At 42.3% G+C, this 17,324-nt stretch overlaps 1 protein-coding gene across 4 annotated transcripts in view; it reads left to right on the top strand.

Annotated features, from left to right (window-relative positions):
* The first annotated feature begins 4,629 nt into the window (after positions 1–4,629).
* LOC131742379 (E3 ubiquitin-protein ligase RNF185) overlaps positions 4,630–17,324 on the top strand; it is an 87,250-nt gene continuing 74,555 nt past the window's right edge. Inside the window, exon 1 of one of the 4 annotated variants that reach the window (XM_059040138.2) lies at positions 4,630–4,797. The gene's annotated coding sequence lies outside the window, so the exon portion shown is untranslated. Of the gene's footprint in view, positions 4,802–17,324 lie in introns of all 4 variants that reach the window. The other 3 variants (XM_059040139.2, XM_059040132.2, XM_059040133.2) reach the window with 3 other exon arrangements.

Genomic DNA, 17,324 nt, shown 5'->3' with positions numbered 1-17,324 from the left:
TTGATTTACAAAGTTGAGTTAATTTCTGCTGTACAGCAAAGTGATTCAGTTATACACATATATTATTTTTCATATTCGTTTCCGTCATAGTTTAGAACAGGGTATTGAATACAGTTCCCTGTGCTATATAGTAGGACACTATATATAATAGTTTGCATCTCAAGCAGGAATTTTTTAAAGTACACTGAGAGCTCTCAGTGCTAAGCCTGTTCCATATCCTCACAACAACCTTCTGAGGTAGGAATAAATCTTTGCATTTCAACAGGTGAGGAAATGGGGGCTCCTGTAGGTGAAACTGGTGTCTGAAGTCACATAGCTAGTGAGCATGGGATCTTTGAATGCTCTCCAATCAGAGACCACCAGAAACACACCCGTGGTTGAACAAGTTGGGTTTATTATTTGTTAAAGCAAAGTGGGGGATGTGAACTATGAGGAATGATAGGGCATCTCAGTAACAAGTCTTAGGAAGGACATTTAGGATTTGGGCTTGTGTGTGGTAACTGGGGGGAGGGCTTAAGGAAGCCGTGTTTCCAATTAAGAAATGGGCAGAAAACTTAAATAGACATTTCTCCAAAGAAGACATACAGATGGCCAATAGGCACATGAAAAGATGCTCCACATCGCTAATTATTAGAGAAATGCCAATCAAAACTACAATGAGGTGTCACCTCACATCAGTTAGAATGGCCATCATTAAAAAGTCTACAAATAATACATGCTGGGGAGGGTGTGCAGAAAAGGGAACCCTCCTACACTGTTGGTGGGAATGTAAGTTGGTGCAGCCACTATGGAAGACAATTTGGAGGTTCCTCAAAAACCTAAAAATAGGGTTACCATATAATCCAGAAATCCCACTCCTGGGCATATATATGGCAAAGACAAAAACTCTAATTGAAAAGATATATGGGGCTTCCCTGGTGGCACAATGGTTGAGAGTCCACCTGCCGATGCAGGGGACATGGGTTCGTGCCCAGGTCCGGGAAGATCCCACATGCTGTGGAGCGGCTGGGCCCGTGAGCCATGGCCGCTGAGCCTGCGCATTCAGAGCCTGTGCTCCGCAAAGGGAGAGGCCACACAGTGAGAGGCCCACCTACCACAAAAACAAAAAACAAAAAAAAAACAAAAAAAAGAAAAGATATATGCACCTCAGTGTTCATGGCAGCACTATTCACAATAGCCAAGACATGGAAGCAACCTAAATGCCCATCAACAGATGAATGGATAAAGATGTGGTATATATATATATATATATATATATATATATATATATATATATATATATATATATAATGGAATATTACTCAGACACTAAAAAGAATGAAATATTGCCATTTGCAGCAGCAGCATGGATGGACCTAGAGATTATTATATTAAGTGAAGTAAGTCAGGCAGAGAAAGACAAATATTATATGCTATCACTTATATGTGGAATCCAAACAAATAATACATATCAACTTAACAAAATGGAAAGACTTACAGACAAAGAAAATAAACTTATGGTTACCAAAGGGGAAAGGGGAGGGCGAGGGATAAATTAGGAGTATGGAATTAACATACACACCACTACATATAAAATAGATAGGGAATTCCCTGGTGGTCCAGTGGTTAGGACTCTGCACTCTCACTGCCGAGGGCCTGGGTTTGATTCCTGGTTGAGGAACTAAGATCCCACAAGCCTCGCAGCGCGGCCAAAAAAATTAATAAATTCTAAAGATTTTTAAAATAAAATAAGAAGGATTTACTGTATAGCACATGGAACTATATTCAATACCTTGTAATAACCTATAATGGAAAAGAATCTAAAAATAAATAAATAAATTTTTTAAAAAAGAAAATAATCTGAAACTGTACATTTGAAACTAACACAATATGGTAAATCAATTATAGTTAAATAAATAAGGAAGCCGGTTTTATCTGGATCAGATGCTGTCTATGACAGGGTACCTTGGTAAATCTAATCTAGAATGAGGGAAGACTAGACTGAGACTAAAGCTGTAATTGGTGAAGAAGCAGCAATCTCTATATGAGCTAGGTTAGGGAAATACTTGGTCATTTTTGTGCTTTGGACAATGCTCTTGCTTTGTCTGGTTCAGACATGATTATGGAGAGGTCTTTATATTGTCCTGATCCATCACAGTCACAGAGCAGCCTTGTCTGATGTTGATGTTCTGTGTTCTGTTTTTATGCTCAAGAGGAGAACACCAAGGCCTTCCTGTAAGTGCCAGGCTAGCTCCTGGGTATCAGGGGCTGCTTTTCTGTTTCTCAGAGCCTGGACTCAAATCCAGGTTCATGTGACTAGAAACATCCCTGTGTCCACAGGAACTTGAAGAGAAGTCTGGAAGATGAGGAATTTCATCTATGAGTTTATTTCATCTACTACCTTCACCCCCTATTCAGATCCAACCCCTAAGACAGTCCCTGGCATAATTATAGGCACTTAATAAATGCTTGTTGAATTCATGAAACAATGAAGATGGGTGTTAAGCACTCCAGAGAATGGGACTTCCCTGGTGCGCAGCGGTTAAGAATCTGCCTGCCAGTGCAGGGGACACAGGTTCAATCCCTGGTTGGGGAAGATCTCACATGCTGTGGAGCAATCAAGCCCGTGCACCACAACTACTGAGCCTGCACTCTAGAGTCCAAGAGCCACAACTCCTGAAGTTCGTGCACCTAGATCCCATGCTCCACAGCAAGAGAAGCCACTGCAATAAGAAGCCCGTGCACCACAATGAAGGGTAGCCCCCGCTCATCCTAACTAGGGAAAGCCTATGTGCAGCAACAAAGACACAGCCAAAAAAAAAAAAAAGAACTCCAGAGAACAGTGTCTGGGTGCAAATTGCAGCTCTGTCACCTATCAGTATGTCATCTGAAAACTGTTAATTAAAGGATAAAATTGCATAAACTTTTAAAAGTTTTCCTTTACCCTTTTGTAAAGCAGAGGTAATCACCAAAACCATTTGCAGGGCTGCTGTGAGGATCAAATGAACCATTGTGTGGTGTGTGCTTAGGTAAGCTCGGTAAATGTTAGCTATTAATATTTTCAAGCCAAGCAGCCCATTAGTTTTGTGACTGTATGTTTGATATTTTTCCTGCTAGGCATGAAAGCAAAGATCTTGTCTTGTTTCCTACCGCATCACCAGTGCTCAGCACATAAATTAATGTTTGATAGGTAAATAAGTAAATTGGCTAGAACCAAGGCACTCCCCTCATTCTGGGGGTAAATTTTAATTTTTATATCATTGTCCACAGAACTAAAAATGCACAATGTGAGAGCTGTTTCAGTTTTATTTGGGGACTTACTGACAACTATAGCCCAGGGGGAGACAGCCTCTTAGATAGCTTTGAGGAACTGCTCCAAAGAGGTGGGCAAGGTTGGTTTATATGTGATTTTGGAGAAGGAGTATGTGCAATCAAGCACACATCTCAGTAGAAGGTTGCTGTGAGTCACGAGGAACACATATCTCAGTTAATGACATTAGTGTCTTTCTAGGTATGAAAATATGCAAGAAATTGTGCTCCTAAAATTTTCTCCTGAAAATATCTAACCATCTGAAGACCTGTTCTGCCAGTTTTCCCAGAGCACAGAATGCTTCATTCCTGATCTTCACCCCTGAACTCCTTTCACTGTGTATTGAAGGTCAGAGACTACGGTGGCTAATGACTCAATCTTTGTAGAACCAAGTGTCAAGAGATCTTCTTTAGTTGGCATCTGAAACTTAAAGAAAAGTTGCAAAAATTATGTAAGGAACTTCCATATACCTTTCACCTAGATTCACCACTTGCTTACATTTTGCCTCATTTGCTTAAATCATGCTCTCAATTTCTATACACCTGAATTTTTTTCTGAATCATTTTAAATTAAGTTGGAGACGTTGTGCCCTTTTACCCCTAAATACTTCAGTGAATATTTCCTAAGAACAAGGGAGTTCTCTTAACATAACCACAATACAATGATCAAATGTAGAAATTTTAACATTGATATCTAACCCCTAAACCACGATCCATATTCAAATTTCGTCCCTTCCAGGAGGCACATGATCTTTACTTGACCTATAACTGGTGATGTTAACTCTGATCATTTTGATTCACTTGTTCTGCGAGGTTACACCTCTGTGAAATTCCTATTTTCCCTTTGCAATCAATAAGTAATTTACGGGATTGTGTAATATGGTTACTGTGTTACCATCCTGTTCCTCTAGCTTTACCATCCATTACTGATTTTCTAACTCAGTCATATCTGCTAGTTGTCATTCTACTAAAAGGAAGAATTTCCCCTTCTCCCCTATTTATTTAATCACTTCTTTATTTATATCAGTAAAGAGTCATTGGGTTATAATTTTATTCAGTTATATTCTGTTACTATCATTATGTATTTTGCTCAAATTGCCCAGATTTGGCCAGTGGGATCTCCTTCAAGTTAGCTCCGGTGTCCTATGACATATTACCATCATCCTTACACTCTGTTCCAACAAACATGTTCCAAGCACGTCTGGGGCTTTACATGCCCGAACTTCGGCTTTTTAAAAAGCTGCCAAACTGTCCCTGTGTTTTTCCGCTTCCTGCCAGCAGGCGGAACCTTAGAGCCCAGTATCTGGGGCCGAAGCACAGCGGCGCGGACCAACCTTTTCCGGTTGTGGCCGGAAGTCTCCGGAGAGCGGCGGCTCTGAGTCAGCTGACCAGGGTCCGCGTAGGAGGAATCTGAAGTTCGGCCGGCCGGACTAACCCAGCTAAGGGGCTGGCTGGGCGGCCGACGGACGGACAGGCTGGGGCGGCCTCGGCGGCGTTAGCTGAGCAGAGGCAGGTACATGAGGGGTTGGGGCGGCGGGTGAGGGCCGTACAGGTTGAGGGACGCGGGCGGGGACCGGGTTCCGCCTTCAGCAGGCCCACGGGCTGCGACACCTGAATCCAGGAGCACAGAGACAACAAGTCCGGCTCTGGCCCGGGTCATTCGCTGCAGAAGGGAGGTCAGGCTTGTATTGTGGTCTTTCGTCCAGTGATTACAGTTTGGGCAAACTGAGGTGCCAAGTAGGGAAAAGGCCCCCGCAAGCTCTTCTTTCCAGGCAGGGACTCCCTCTAACTCTGACTTCCAGTCGAGGCTGCCTCTCTCATGTGGAGGTGCTTTTATTAAGTTTGCCCAGAGTGGAGAGGCCGAGGCCCGGAAGCGCGCTGAATAGAGTTGGGCTTGGGAGTAAGAGACCCGACTTTGAGACTTCGTCGCCGACAGCCAGTTGTGCTTTATGGGCCAAATCCTTTCCCTGTGTCGGGCCTCAGTTTCCTCATTTGTAAAACAGGGCAATGTATCTCTAAATATGGTTCTCACAGCCTCTGCTTTGAAATGCCCTACTGTGCATACTTCACAGTGCAGGACTCAAATAAGACTCTGATTTAGAATCTGGGTCGGAACCAGGGAAACTACATTTTGAACATGCTCCTCGGGGATCCTCTGCATACCGATGTTTGAAGCCCACTGATCTTAAGTGCTTTCTTGCTGTGAGTTCTAGATATGCATTCTTTGCTTTGAGGCAGCTGGAACTTGTTCAGGATCTTTGGGGGGCGGGGGGGGGCTGACGAGAATGTTTAGCCCAGAAAAGAGAGCAATGGAAGGGTAAACAAAACAAAAAAACCTCGTCAAAAATAGAAAAGATTGTTATGGTGAAGAGGGCTTCCACTTCATCTTTGCAGTTGAAAGAGGCAGAAACTAGGATCAATTAGGTGGATTCTACGGGAAGACAAAATTTTGATTTAATAGAAGAACTTAATGCTGGCCACAGGTGACCAGCAATGGAATGGATTGCCTCCAGAGGTAGTGAACTCCCTGTCAAAGGAGTTATTAGATGGAGGTCCTTTTCAACTTGAAAGTATCTAATTCTGAGTAGTTACTTTGAGTCTTTCTGGTGCTGCCTTCTTTTTTTCTGCCCTCTTTTCTTGACATGTCCATCCCTCCAGCCTACATCTCTAGAAGTGAGGCCAGTGGGTTTGAACTTATGTAATCTCTTCCTTGTCCTGTGTACCATCCTTCTTTTCAAGGACTTTGGAATGGCCCATCTGATAAGGGCTCCTTAAATGTTTGTTGAATGAATAACTAAGCAGGGTCCCCACCCCATCAGTTTGTAGCTTATTTTCTTAGAATAACTTGGAAATGAATCTGAAGACTTTGATGAGGAGAAGCCAGTGAACTCTTTGGACTTACAGAGCTGAGGAGTATGGGTTGGAAGGAGGCTGTTCAAGCCAGTCTCCCCCAGCTCCAGGACATAAATCCCTCTTTAATCCTCTCTCCAGCAGTGTGTTGTTATAGATGTTGTGTCTACTGAGAGAATTTTTGCAATCTGTTGGCTAACTTCATCAACATTTAAAACCAGTCCTGTGATGGACTTGACTTATCAGTTCATCCTCACATGTAATCTGCAGATAATGCTTCTAGCATATTTATAGTTTTCTAATTAAACATCAGAGCTCCTTATTTTGTGATTTACAAAACTCCAAGCAGATCACTTTTTAGAAACCTGTTAGAATGCTTACGTTCCTATAGAATAGAGGTTCCATATTGACCCAGTCCTGCTGGAATGCCCCTGCCAAAAAAAGGTTGGGTTTGAACCAAGACTTCCTGCCTGTGTTTATCTTCCTCCCTTTTTTGTTTGTGTTTCCTAGGATGTAAAAAAAGTTGTGAAATGCTTATTCAGATATTATCCAGGTGTTGAGTAAAATGATTGTAATATAGTGGTGTCTTTAAAACTTCTCAATCTGAAATTTTCCTCTTAAAAAAGTACCTAAATCAGCATTTTAGGAAAATCAAACCAAGTTTCTATAAATAAGGTTTTATTGGAACACAGCCACACCCTTTAATTTACATACTGTTTTTGGCAGCAGAATTGCCCCAAAGACCATATGGTCTGCAAAGTCTAAGGTATTTAATGTACAGTGCTTTTCAGAAAAAAAATTTCCAACACCCTGAACTGCTCCATGTACTTTCTTTTTTACTTTTTATTTTGAAATAATTTTAGACTTCCAGAAATAATACACAAACTTCCTGTATACTCTTTACCCAACTTTCCCTAATGTTAGCATTTACATAACCATAATAACATTGTCTAATAAATTTAACATAAATACAGTACTACTGACTAAGCTATAGGCTTTATTTAAGTTTTGCCATTTGTCCCACTAGTGTCCTTTTTCTGCTCCAGGATCCAGTCCAGTTTCCCACATTGCATTTAGTATCAAGTCTCCTTAGTCTCTTAAATCTGAGACAGTTCCTCAGCCTTTTTTTGTCTTTCATGACTAAACTTTTGAAGAGAACTGACCAATTATTTTGTAGACTGTCTCTCAAAATTTTTTTTGGAGGTAGAATTCACATATTATAAAATTCACGGGCTTCCCTGGTGGTGCAGTGGTTGAGAGTCCGCCTGCCGATGCAGGGGACACGGGTTCATGCCCCCGTCTGGGAAGATCCCACATGCCACAGAGCGGCTGGGCCCGTGAGCCATGGCCGCTGAGCCTGCACGTCCGGAGCCTGTGCTCCACAACGTGAGAGGCCACAACAGTGAGAGGCCCGCGTACCACACACACACAAAAAAAGTAAAATTCACCATTTTAAAGTGTGAATGTTCACAAAGTTATGCAACCATCACCACTGTCTTAATTCCAGAACATTTTCATCTTCCGAAGAAGCCCTGTACATGTTAGCAGTTTCTCCCTAGTCTCCCCTCTTCCCATCCCCTGGCAACCACTAATCCGGAATCACATGTATGTGGCCTTTTATGTCTGACTTCTTAAGCGTAATGTTTTTGGGGTTCATCCATGTCATAACGTGTCAGTACTTCAGTCCTTTTTATGGCTGAGTAATATTCCACCATAGGGATATACTGTGTTTTGTTTATCCATTTGTCAGTTGATTGACATTTAAGTTGTTTCTGTCTTTTAGTTGTTATGACATGCTGCTCTGAACATTCATGTACAAATTTTTGTTTGAACATATTTTCAGTTCTCTTAAATGTGTTTACCTAGGAGTGAACTTGCTGGGTCATATGGCAACTCTATTTTTAACTTTTTGCCTGCTGAACTGTTTTCCACAGCAGCTCACCATTTTACATTTTCTTTTTCTTTTTTTTTAAATAAATTTATTTATTTATTTATTTTTGGCTGTGTTGGGTCTTTGTTTCAGAGCACTGGTTCTAGGCACGTGGGCTTCAGTAGTTGTGGCACACAGGCTTAGTTGCTCCACGGCATGTGGGATCTTCCTGGACCAGGGATTGAACCCATGTCCCCTGCATTGGCAGGCGGATTCTTAACCACTGCGCCATCAGGGAAGTGTCCACCATTTTACATTTTCATTAGCAATAAATTAGGATTCCATTTTCTCCACACCCTCTTCAACATTTGTTATTGTCCTCTATTATTTTTTTTTCCACCCTAGTGGGTGTGAAGTGGCATCTCATTGTAGTTTTATTTGCATATCCCTAAGGCTAGATGGTGTTGAACAGCTTTTCACGTGCACATTGGTCATTTCGTCTTTGAAGAAATGTCTATTCAAATCCTTTGCCCTTTTTAAATTGAGTTACTTGTCATCATGTATAATTTTACATGTAAATATTCAGAGTTTGCAGATCTCCTGAAGCCCCTTGAAATAATTCAGTGAGAGCTGAACTGCAAAATCTGAGGCAGTGCCAGTAACTCCGTGACCTGATGGCAGTTGGATTTGGACATGTTGAAGTGCAGAGTGAGTTGTACGTCTGAAACCGCTGACCACTCAGAGCTTGGTTCAACCCCAACCACTGCTGACCATGCAGAGCTGGGGGGGCCATGTCAAGTGAAAGGGGTACTACAGCATCATCCCAGATGTGATAAGACCACTAGGAGATCCTGTAATTTGGGAGCTACTCTTGTGTTTGTCTGGTCACAGGCAGGGAGTCAAGGAGTCAGTGGTAGTTGGAAACACTCGGGACTGGTGATGGCTTTGGGCAGCTGCCTGAGGTGGCAAAGCTACCAGTGCACCCATGCTTCTCTTGACCCCAGAGCATTTGGCTCTAACTAGACTGTCTTGAAAACACACACACTCAGACACACACACCCCAGTAATTCTAATTGTGAAAGTAATATGTGCTTATATTAGACATTTGGAAAATACAGGAACTGCCCTAGAATTTTTCTGCAGCAGCTGAATCATTTTACATTCCCACCAAAAGTGCACAAGAGTTCTGATTTTTCCACCTCCTCACCAACACTTGTTTTCTGTTTTTTTTTTTTTTTTAAATAGCCATCCTAATGGGTAGGAGATGGTATCTCATAGTTTTGATTTGCATTTCCCTAATAATTAGTGATGTTGATCATCTTTTCATGTTGTATTGGCCATTTGTATATGTTCTTTGGGGAAATGTCTATTCAAGTCCTTTGCCCATTTTTGAATTGGATTGTTCATTTTTCTGTTGTTGAGTTTTAGGAGTTCTCTATGTATTCAGGATATTGATCCCTCTGATATATGATTGGCAGATATTTTCTCTCATTCTGTGATTTGCCTTCTTACTCTGTTCATAATGTCTTCTTTTTGGCCCCAAGGCTTGCAGGATCTCAGTTCCCCAATCAGGGATTGAACCCAGGTCACAGCAGTGAAAGTGCCAAATCCTAACTGCTAGACCACCAGGGAACTCCGCTGGTCTATCTTATAAATGCTCTCCTGATGGTCCTCCTTGGGACCTCCTATTGAAAGGAGAAGTTAGATCATTGTTTTTGTCAAGTATATGCTGATGTTATTAAAACTCCTAGAAAGTTTTCTCCTTAGTTGGTTAAACCTTGTCGACCTTATTCATTTTCTTGATACTCTCCTTTAGAGTATTTCAGAGGTCTTCAGCTCAGCCGCAAATAAAATTTGAATTAATAAGATTTTATAGAATCTGAATTTAATAAGAATTTACTGACTGCGTGAAAACAAGAGCAAAACTCTCACTTTGAAAACTTCTCTGTTGATAAAGGAAGGACAGACACAATTACCCCATTTGCAGGTGAGGACCCTGACTTAGTTGAGTGGCAGAGCTGAGCATCAGACTAGGTCCTCTGGCTCCAGGTCCTCACACTGTATTATACTCGAAATTTACAGCCCTTAACTAGGATCTGTTCAGTCTGAAGAGCTTCCTTTAATACAGTATTTTATCCAGTTATATTGGTTTGAATTGAAATTGGCAAATTCCCATCATTTATTGACATACATTTATTGAACATGTACTCTGTGTAAGGCACTGTGCATGTGACTTTAGGAGGTGTCCAACTAGAGTGAGCAAGACAGGTCAGTGAATAATTAATCCTCTGTATGAGTAGCATAATCTCTAATACAGGTCAGTACTAATTTGGGGAAACCTGAACTTTTTCTGGTTGCATATCCCTGATCTTTTTTTTTTCATTTGTTTAAGAGTTTTGGACAATACTTAAGAAAAAATTACTCTGAAACAGTTATGTAACATTTCCAGTTCTGAAAAACATCACTGAAGAATGTCTTGTTCTTGACACTGATTTTCTACAACTTTAGTTGGCTACACGGACTCATCTCGAGTTGTACACTTCTAAGCACTCCTGGGCATCAGAGCCATCAGCCCATGCACATTTATGAGGTGTTCTTGAGGTTTCTAGCCCTGTGCTGAGCAAGGCACCTGGAAGCTGGGTCTGGGCTTGAGGAAATAGACACACAAACAGATCACTGAGGTACTTAAGCACATTGGTTTAGGAGTTGAAAACTTTGCCTCTGACTGGCTCTGTGACCATGGGCAAGTTACCTAACTACTCTGTGCCTTAATCTAACATCCCAGGGGATGCTGAAAATGGTAAGCAGTGTTTACCTCAAAGGCAGGTTGTAACAATTAAATGAGATGATTCGTGTAAAGGGCTGAGCAGAGTGTTAGCTGATGTTATTTATAGTGATAATACAACAAGTGCCTCCTGATTTTGACACTTTTGGGGAAAATCTGATTTTGCCCAGATCAAACTGTGTCCTTTTCTGGATTTCCTCATACACAGTTCCGATGTCTCACCTACAATGCCTTCAAGGAGCGATGCTCATTCAGAAAGGGAAGTTGTGACTCATTCATTCGGCAAGTTAACCAAATACCTGCTGATTGCATAGTAGCTGCTCGTGGGGAGTATAAGAAGCAGTTACACCTTCATTGTACTCTGTGAGACCTCACAGTAGAGGAGCGATTAACATTTCTTGAACACTTAACTATGTGTCAGGCACTGTGCTAGTCCCTTACTGTTTTACCTCTTTAATCCCTACAACTATCTTGTGAAGAAGGTAATTGCCCCATTTTAACAGATGAGTAAAAAAAGACTTGGAGAGAAAACAATGACTGAAGTCACAGAGTAAGTAGTGGGGCTGAGATTTGAACCCAGAGCCATCATATTCCTCTGTGCCCTGATAATTTTTTTTTAAATTTAGTTTATTTATTTTTGGCTGTGTTGGATCTTCATTGCTGCGTGTGGGCTCTCTCTAGTTGCGGTGAGCAGGGGCTACTCTTCATTGCGGTGCGCGTGCTTCTCATTGCAGTGGTTTCTGTTGTTGTGGAGCATGGGCTCTAGGCATGCAGGCTTCAATAGTTGTGGCACGAGGGCTCAGTAGTTGTGGCTCGTGGGCTCTAGAGCACAGGCTTAGTAGTTGTGGCACACAGGCTTAGTTGCTCTGCGGCACATGGCATCTTCCTGGGCCAGGGATCAAACCCGTGTCCCCTGCATTGGCAGGCAGATTCTTAACCACTGTGCCACCAGGGAAGTCCCTGTGCCATGATAATTTGTTTTTAATATTTATTTGTTTGTTTGTTTGTTTTGGTTGCACCAGGTCTTAGTTGCGGCTCCAAGATTCCTTAGTTGTGGCTCCCTGGCTCCTTATTTGTGGCACATGGGCTCCTTAGTTGTGGCATGCAAACTCTTAGTTGCGGCATGCATGTGGGATCTAGTTCTCTGACCAGGGATTGAACACAGGGCCCTTGCATTGGAAGCATGGAGTCTTATCCACTGTGCCACCAGGTAAGTCCCTGTGCCATGATAATTTTTAAGGGCAAAAGTCCATAAAAGGTTAAGGAACATTTTAAGACAGTGACACAAGGAATGATGGAGGGCAGCCTCTTGGATGACCGTCGAAAGTTTGTGCTGGGGTAATCCGAATCCTACTTCACCTTTACTTATGAAACCTGGTAAACTTTAAGAAAAATCATTGAAGCTTAAAACAAACAAAAACAGTTTTGATTTAGAAATAATGGAAAATGGGACTTCCCTGGTGGTCCAGTTGTTGAGATTCTGCACTTCCACTGCAAGGGGCTCGGGTTCAATCCCTGGTTGAGGAAGTAAGATCCCGTGTGCCACGCGTGTACACACACACACACACACACACACACACGAAAAAAGAAATAATGGAAGACAATGCGAAGAAGTGGGAACAGCTGAGCCTAGAATTCCCACTCAGATATGTGTTGCGTTTGGAAATTGTTATCTCTAGGGCCTAGCATAGTGCATGGAACATAATGGATTTTAGTAACTAATTAGCGAGTGAATTAGTGAATTTAAAATATCTTACCAAACTGCCAAAATTACCCTATGTTTCTCATGCTACTTATGCGTTCTCTTTTGAAAACATACATATTATTGGCAAAGATGGGGGTAACAAGCACTCTTATGTATTTTTCATGAGACTAAAAATTGGCACATCCTTTTTGGAGGATGTTTGATACAGAATTACAAATACAGATACCCTTTGATTCAGTAGTTCTACTTCTGGACTGTGTCCTAAAGATATAGTCTAGTACCACTGGTCTCCAAGGCAGGGAACAGGACTAGGTTCCAGGGATGGGAGAGAGAGACTTGTCAGTCTATATCCTTTTGTACCTTTTGAATTGAGCCATGTGAGTGTGTTACTTATTAAAAATATAACAATAAAATTTAAAAATGTAAAAATTTCTGAGAGAATTATTATACTAAGGCTCATCACACCTTAGTGTAGATTTCTTTAATCAGATTGCTTTCTTTTTTGTCCCCTACTGAGATCTGACGATCTGGGACCTTTAACATCTTCCCATATTTTTTCTGAGTCTTAATAACGTACTTACTATGGAAAAAGTGGAAAGTACAGTTAAGTGTGAAAAAAGCTTTAAAAATTTGCCCATGATTCTGTTATCCAAAGACCACTACAGGTAATATTTGGGCCCCTTCCAATTTTTTTCTGTATCTTTTAACCTGTTAATATCATACAGTATGTTCAATTTGGTATACAATTTTCTATCCTGCTATTTTCATTTAACATTATTTTATATAATTAAAATTCCCATATAGGCAGAATCCTTATGGAAGCATAATTTTTAGTGGCGTTGTAATCTGTCATGTGAATTTACCAGTTTACTTAGCAGGGGATGGGAACTGGATGGGGAGAGAAAGAGACATTGGAATCATGGAACCATTTGGAAGGTTAGGCGGGTCTGGGTTAGGTGGCTCAGCAGGCAGTGTGAGCCCGATAGGCAGGGGCTGAAGGCAGGATTTCCAGGCCTTTCTCCCTGCCTCAATTGCAGCCCTTGCTGCCCTACCACCCCCACATGTTCTCTGGGCTCCAGCCACACTGAACTTGGCAAATTGAGTTATCCACTCGTCCTGTGTGCTGTGTCTCTGTCCTCCTCAGCAAGCCCTGCCCTCAGGCACTCTGTACGCACCACTGTCAGCACGCAGCACACTGGGGTGCCTTGTTGGTTTACTAACCTCTATCCCCCTTTAGACTGAAACCCTTTATATTTGTGTCTTGAATGCCTGGCAAATAGGATCATTAATAAATCTTTGAAGGTAGGTGTGGGGTTAGTTGTACAGATAGAGAGGTTAAAGGATACCAGAGAAAAAGACCAGTGCAGCCCTAAGGAAAAGAGGCCATTTGCTCAGCCTCTTCTGTCCTTCTGGACCTGAAAGGCTGTTCAGGTCCTTGGTCCTATACTTGAGGGCCAGGCCTCTGTGAGCTATAGCCTAGGGACCGAAACTCCATTTAGACTCCAAAATTTTAGAGTCTGGGTTCTGTGTGTTCCAAGTTCCAATCAACTTACTCAGGTTTCCTCCCACCCTAACCTTCTGTGAGTGTGATGTAGACATTCTCAGAATGCAAGTCCCATCTCTGCCTAGATGTGATCCTGCAGCAGCCTAGTGAGCAGTGAAGACAGGCTGGGGCTCACCACCGTTCCGGCAGAAAGCTTCTGTATGAACACGCATGTGCCCACAGGAACGAGACTTCTGCTGGGTCACCTCTCACATCATGCCAGTTATTTATCATCCAAATTTGTAATCTTCATAATTAGAATCACTATTTCCAGATTCCTCTGTACACCCTGGTCCAGGAATTCTTAGAGCTGAAGGGGCAGAGAAGGCAGATTATGAATACCTGCAGTTCTCTAGAACCTGAGAACTGAACACAGGAATACTACAAAGAGATTTCCTCATGAGGTCACATTCCCTGGTGATTCCTTGAGGGATATGCAACTCTCACTTTCTCTCCCTTGCTCAGTTCCTGTGAGGTGGGCCAGGCTAGCTCTGGGAAGGTAATAGGAGTGAGGATGCTGGGTCAAGCAACTTCAGCTCCCAGGCTCGGTGTTCCTAAGGGATCATTAACTATCACAAATCTGCCTTGGTTCTAGCAGCAAATGTGCTGCCTTGGACATCTCAACTTTAGGGAAGTTTTTCAAAACAAGCTATGAACTTGTTTCTTAAATGATCAGCTTTGTCCCAGATGGACCAGGTGCTTGGTGGTCTGAGATCTCAGCAGACTTGTCCCCCACCCCCCAAGTTTATCTGACCTCTTCATAGTCCCTGTGGGCTGTAGTTGGGGGTTGGGTATTCTGAAGGACAAGTCCTGTGGTTACTGTCCCTCCCAAACTCTGTGCTATGCTGTATTGCTTTGTGCTTTTGGTAGAGTCTCCCCTTAAAAGCTGATTTTCCAAAACTCTTCATCAGAGAATCTTCTGGAGTGGAAGGTGGGACACTTATTTAAAGATATGGATTCTTGGGCTGTAGCCAGTTCCAGGTCCTATTTAAATCACCGAGGGGGTCTAGGAACCAGATATCTGGGAGGGTGCCTTGTTTAGGAAAAACAGGCAAGTTTGATGGAGCTCCTTGTTAAGAATTCTTATAATTAGCTCCTATTCTAGACTCCAAGGGTTCAATGTGGTCTTGCTCTTTTTTACCCCCTTCACCCCAGTTGGTAGCACCAGGCCTCGATTGTAGTTGGTACTAGAGATCCTTTGGTTTCACGCATAAATGGATGAGTGGTGAGTATGCTTTGCACTCACTTCAAAGAACACAGAAGTTAAGAGCATTGCACTGTGAATATGAGGGAAAACAAAGACCAGGTATTTAATTTTGTAAAGCTGCATGTTAAAGGGGTAACAGGTAAGAATGAAAAGAGTGCTGATGTGTTGGAAAGTCTGAATTGGGCACAGAATTACATGTATGATGGCCTGGTCTTGGGTAAGTCCTCTAACATCCCTGGCCTGATGTCCTATGTAAAATGGAGTGAGGGTCAGAAGTGGTAGTAGGTGTGAATGTGCTTTGAAAACTAGAAAGTGAATTCAGCTCAGGAGTGAAGAATGGTCACGGTAGGGACAGGGGCACAGAACCAGCCACAAGAAGGCTACTGTGTGGTCAGGTCCAAATCCATAGGCCCTACAGGGAACAGGAGAGCTTTTAACGAGATGGCAGCTCAGATAGGCTCAGGGCCAGCTTCCTTTCTACTCTGTCCAGTTTCTGAGCCGACTAGGGCCCTCTGTTCTCTAGGGCAGTGTCCCAGTCCTACTGGGCCCATGAGGCTGTGTCCACATTTTGTTGTTCTGCAGGTGCTCAGTGGACAGTCCCCAGGGAAGGCTGCTCATTTCTGCCTTGCTGCCCTGGCGTGGTGAGGTTCCTGTGTGTGAGGGAAGGCAGGAGGTGAGGAGAGGAGGCTCCAGTGACAGGGCCCAGGATATGTAAAAGAGAGGTTATGTGAGCAGCTGGCCTGGGAGTTGACCAAAACCAGTCACACATGCCTGCACCCACTCACTCAGAAAATATTTGCATGCCTACCAGGATGAAGCTCTAGAGCTCGGGTAGGGACCACGTGGTCAGTCTGCTAAGAATTAGAATGAGAGTGATATGGTCTGCCTAGAGTTGGGACATGCAGGCCTGTCCCAGTGCTTGGCCTGATGCGTGACTGCTATTCCCTGCAAACTCTGAGTTGACCTATTACTGTCCCCTGGCCATTCCTATCCTGACACCTACCATGACCCTGATTGTCCCCTTAGGCCTGTGTGTAGGAAAATGCACCGTGCAGAGCCTTGTTGGGCCAGTGAGTAGAGAGGGCAGTGAACCAGGGTAAGTGCATGTATGTGCAGCTCCCCTGCAGCAGTGGCCCCCTCCTACCTTGGTGGGTCCTTCAGTTCACTGTGTTATCGCATATGGCCACCTTAGCAGCCCTGTTGGGAGTATGACATTCTCATTTCTCAGGTGAGAAAAAAGATACTCAGGCCATTAAGGGATTTCCCAGAGCTACATGGCTAGTCAGTGGTGGAGCCAGGACTTCAATACAGAACCTTTCAGGATTGGGGAGAACTAGAACATCAGGAAAAAAAGTTTTTAAATGTACTGTTATTCTTTTGTCTGATTTTAGAATTAATACAGGTAAAAATGTCAGTTTTATAAACACGGAGGACCTCTGAGCCCCCACCAGTACAGAGATAATCACTATTAATAGTTTGGTATGTTCTTCCACACTTTAATAGACATTTTCTAATATATATATTCATTATTGTTGTAACAAATGTAATGTTGTACATACATTTTACAGTTTACTTTTTCAAAAATGTTATTGTAAAAGTAATATCTGATTGTCATAAAACACTGAAACAGGATAAGAATATAAAATTCAAAGTTCCCCAGCCCTCCTAATCCCAGAAATAACTGTTGATAGTTTAGTGTGTGCCTTGTAGACATTTTCTTTGCAAAATATATACTCATTTGTGTACTTTATTCTCACCTAAATAAATTCATACACATACTCTTCTGCAACCTGACCTTTTTAAAAAGTATCTTTTATAATGGAAAATTTTCAAGCACACAAAAATAAACTGATGCAATGAACCTCCATTCATCATCCAGCTCCAACAAACATAAACTTCCTTGTTCTTGTTTCTTTTCTCTCTACTTTCACTTTTCCCCCTGGGGTATTTTAAAGCAGATCCCAAACATCTTATCATTTCTTCATAAATACTTAAGCATACGTATATAGCAGATGAAAAAATTTTAAATATGCCACTGTCATACCCAATAAATCTAACAGTAATTCTTTAATATAA

This window comes from Kogia breviceps, chromosome 15 (genome assembly GCF_026419965.1).
Source record: "Kogia breviceps isolate mKogBre1 chromosome 15, mKogBre1 haplotype 1, whole genome shotgun sequence".
NCBI lineage: Eukaryota > Metazoa > Chordata > Mammalia > Artiodactyla > Physeteridae > Kogia > Kogia breviceps.
The sequence above is the reverse complement of the archived record's forward strand: the minus strand, read 5'-3'. Positions and strand labels throughout refer to the sequence as shown.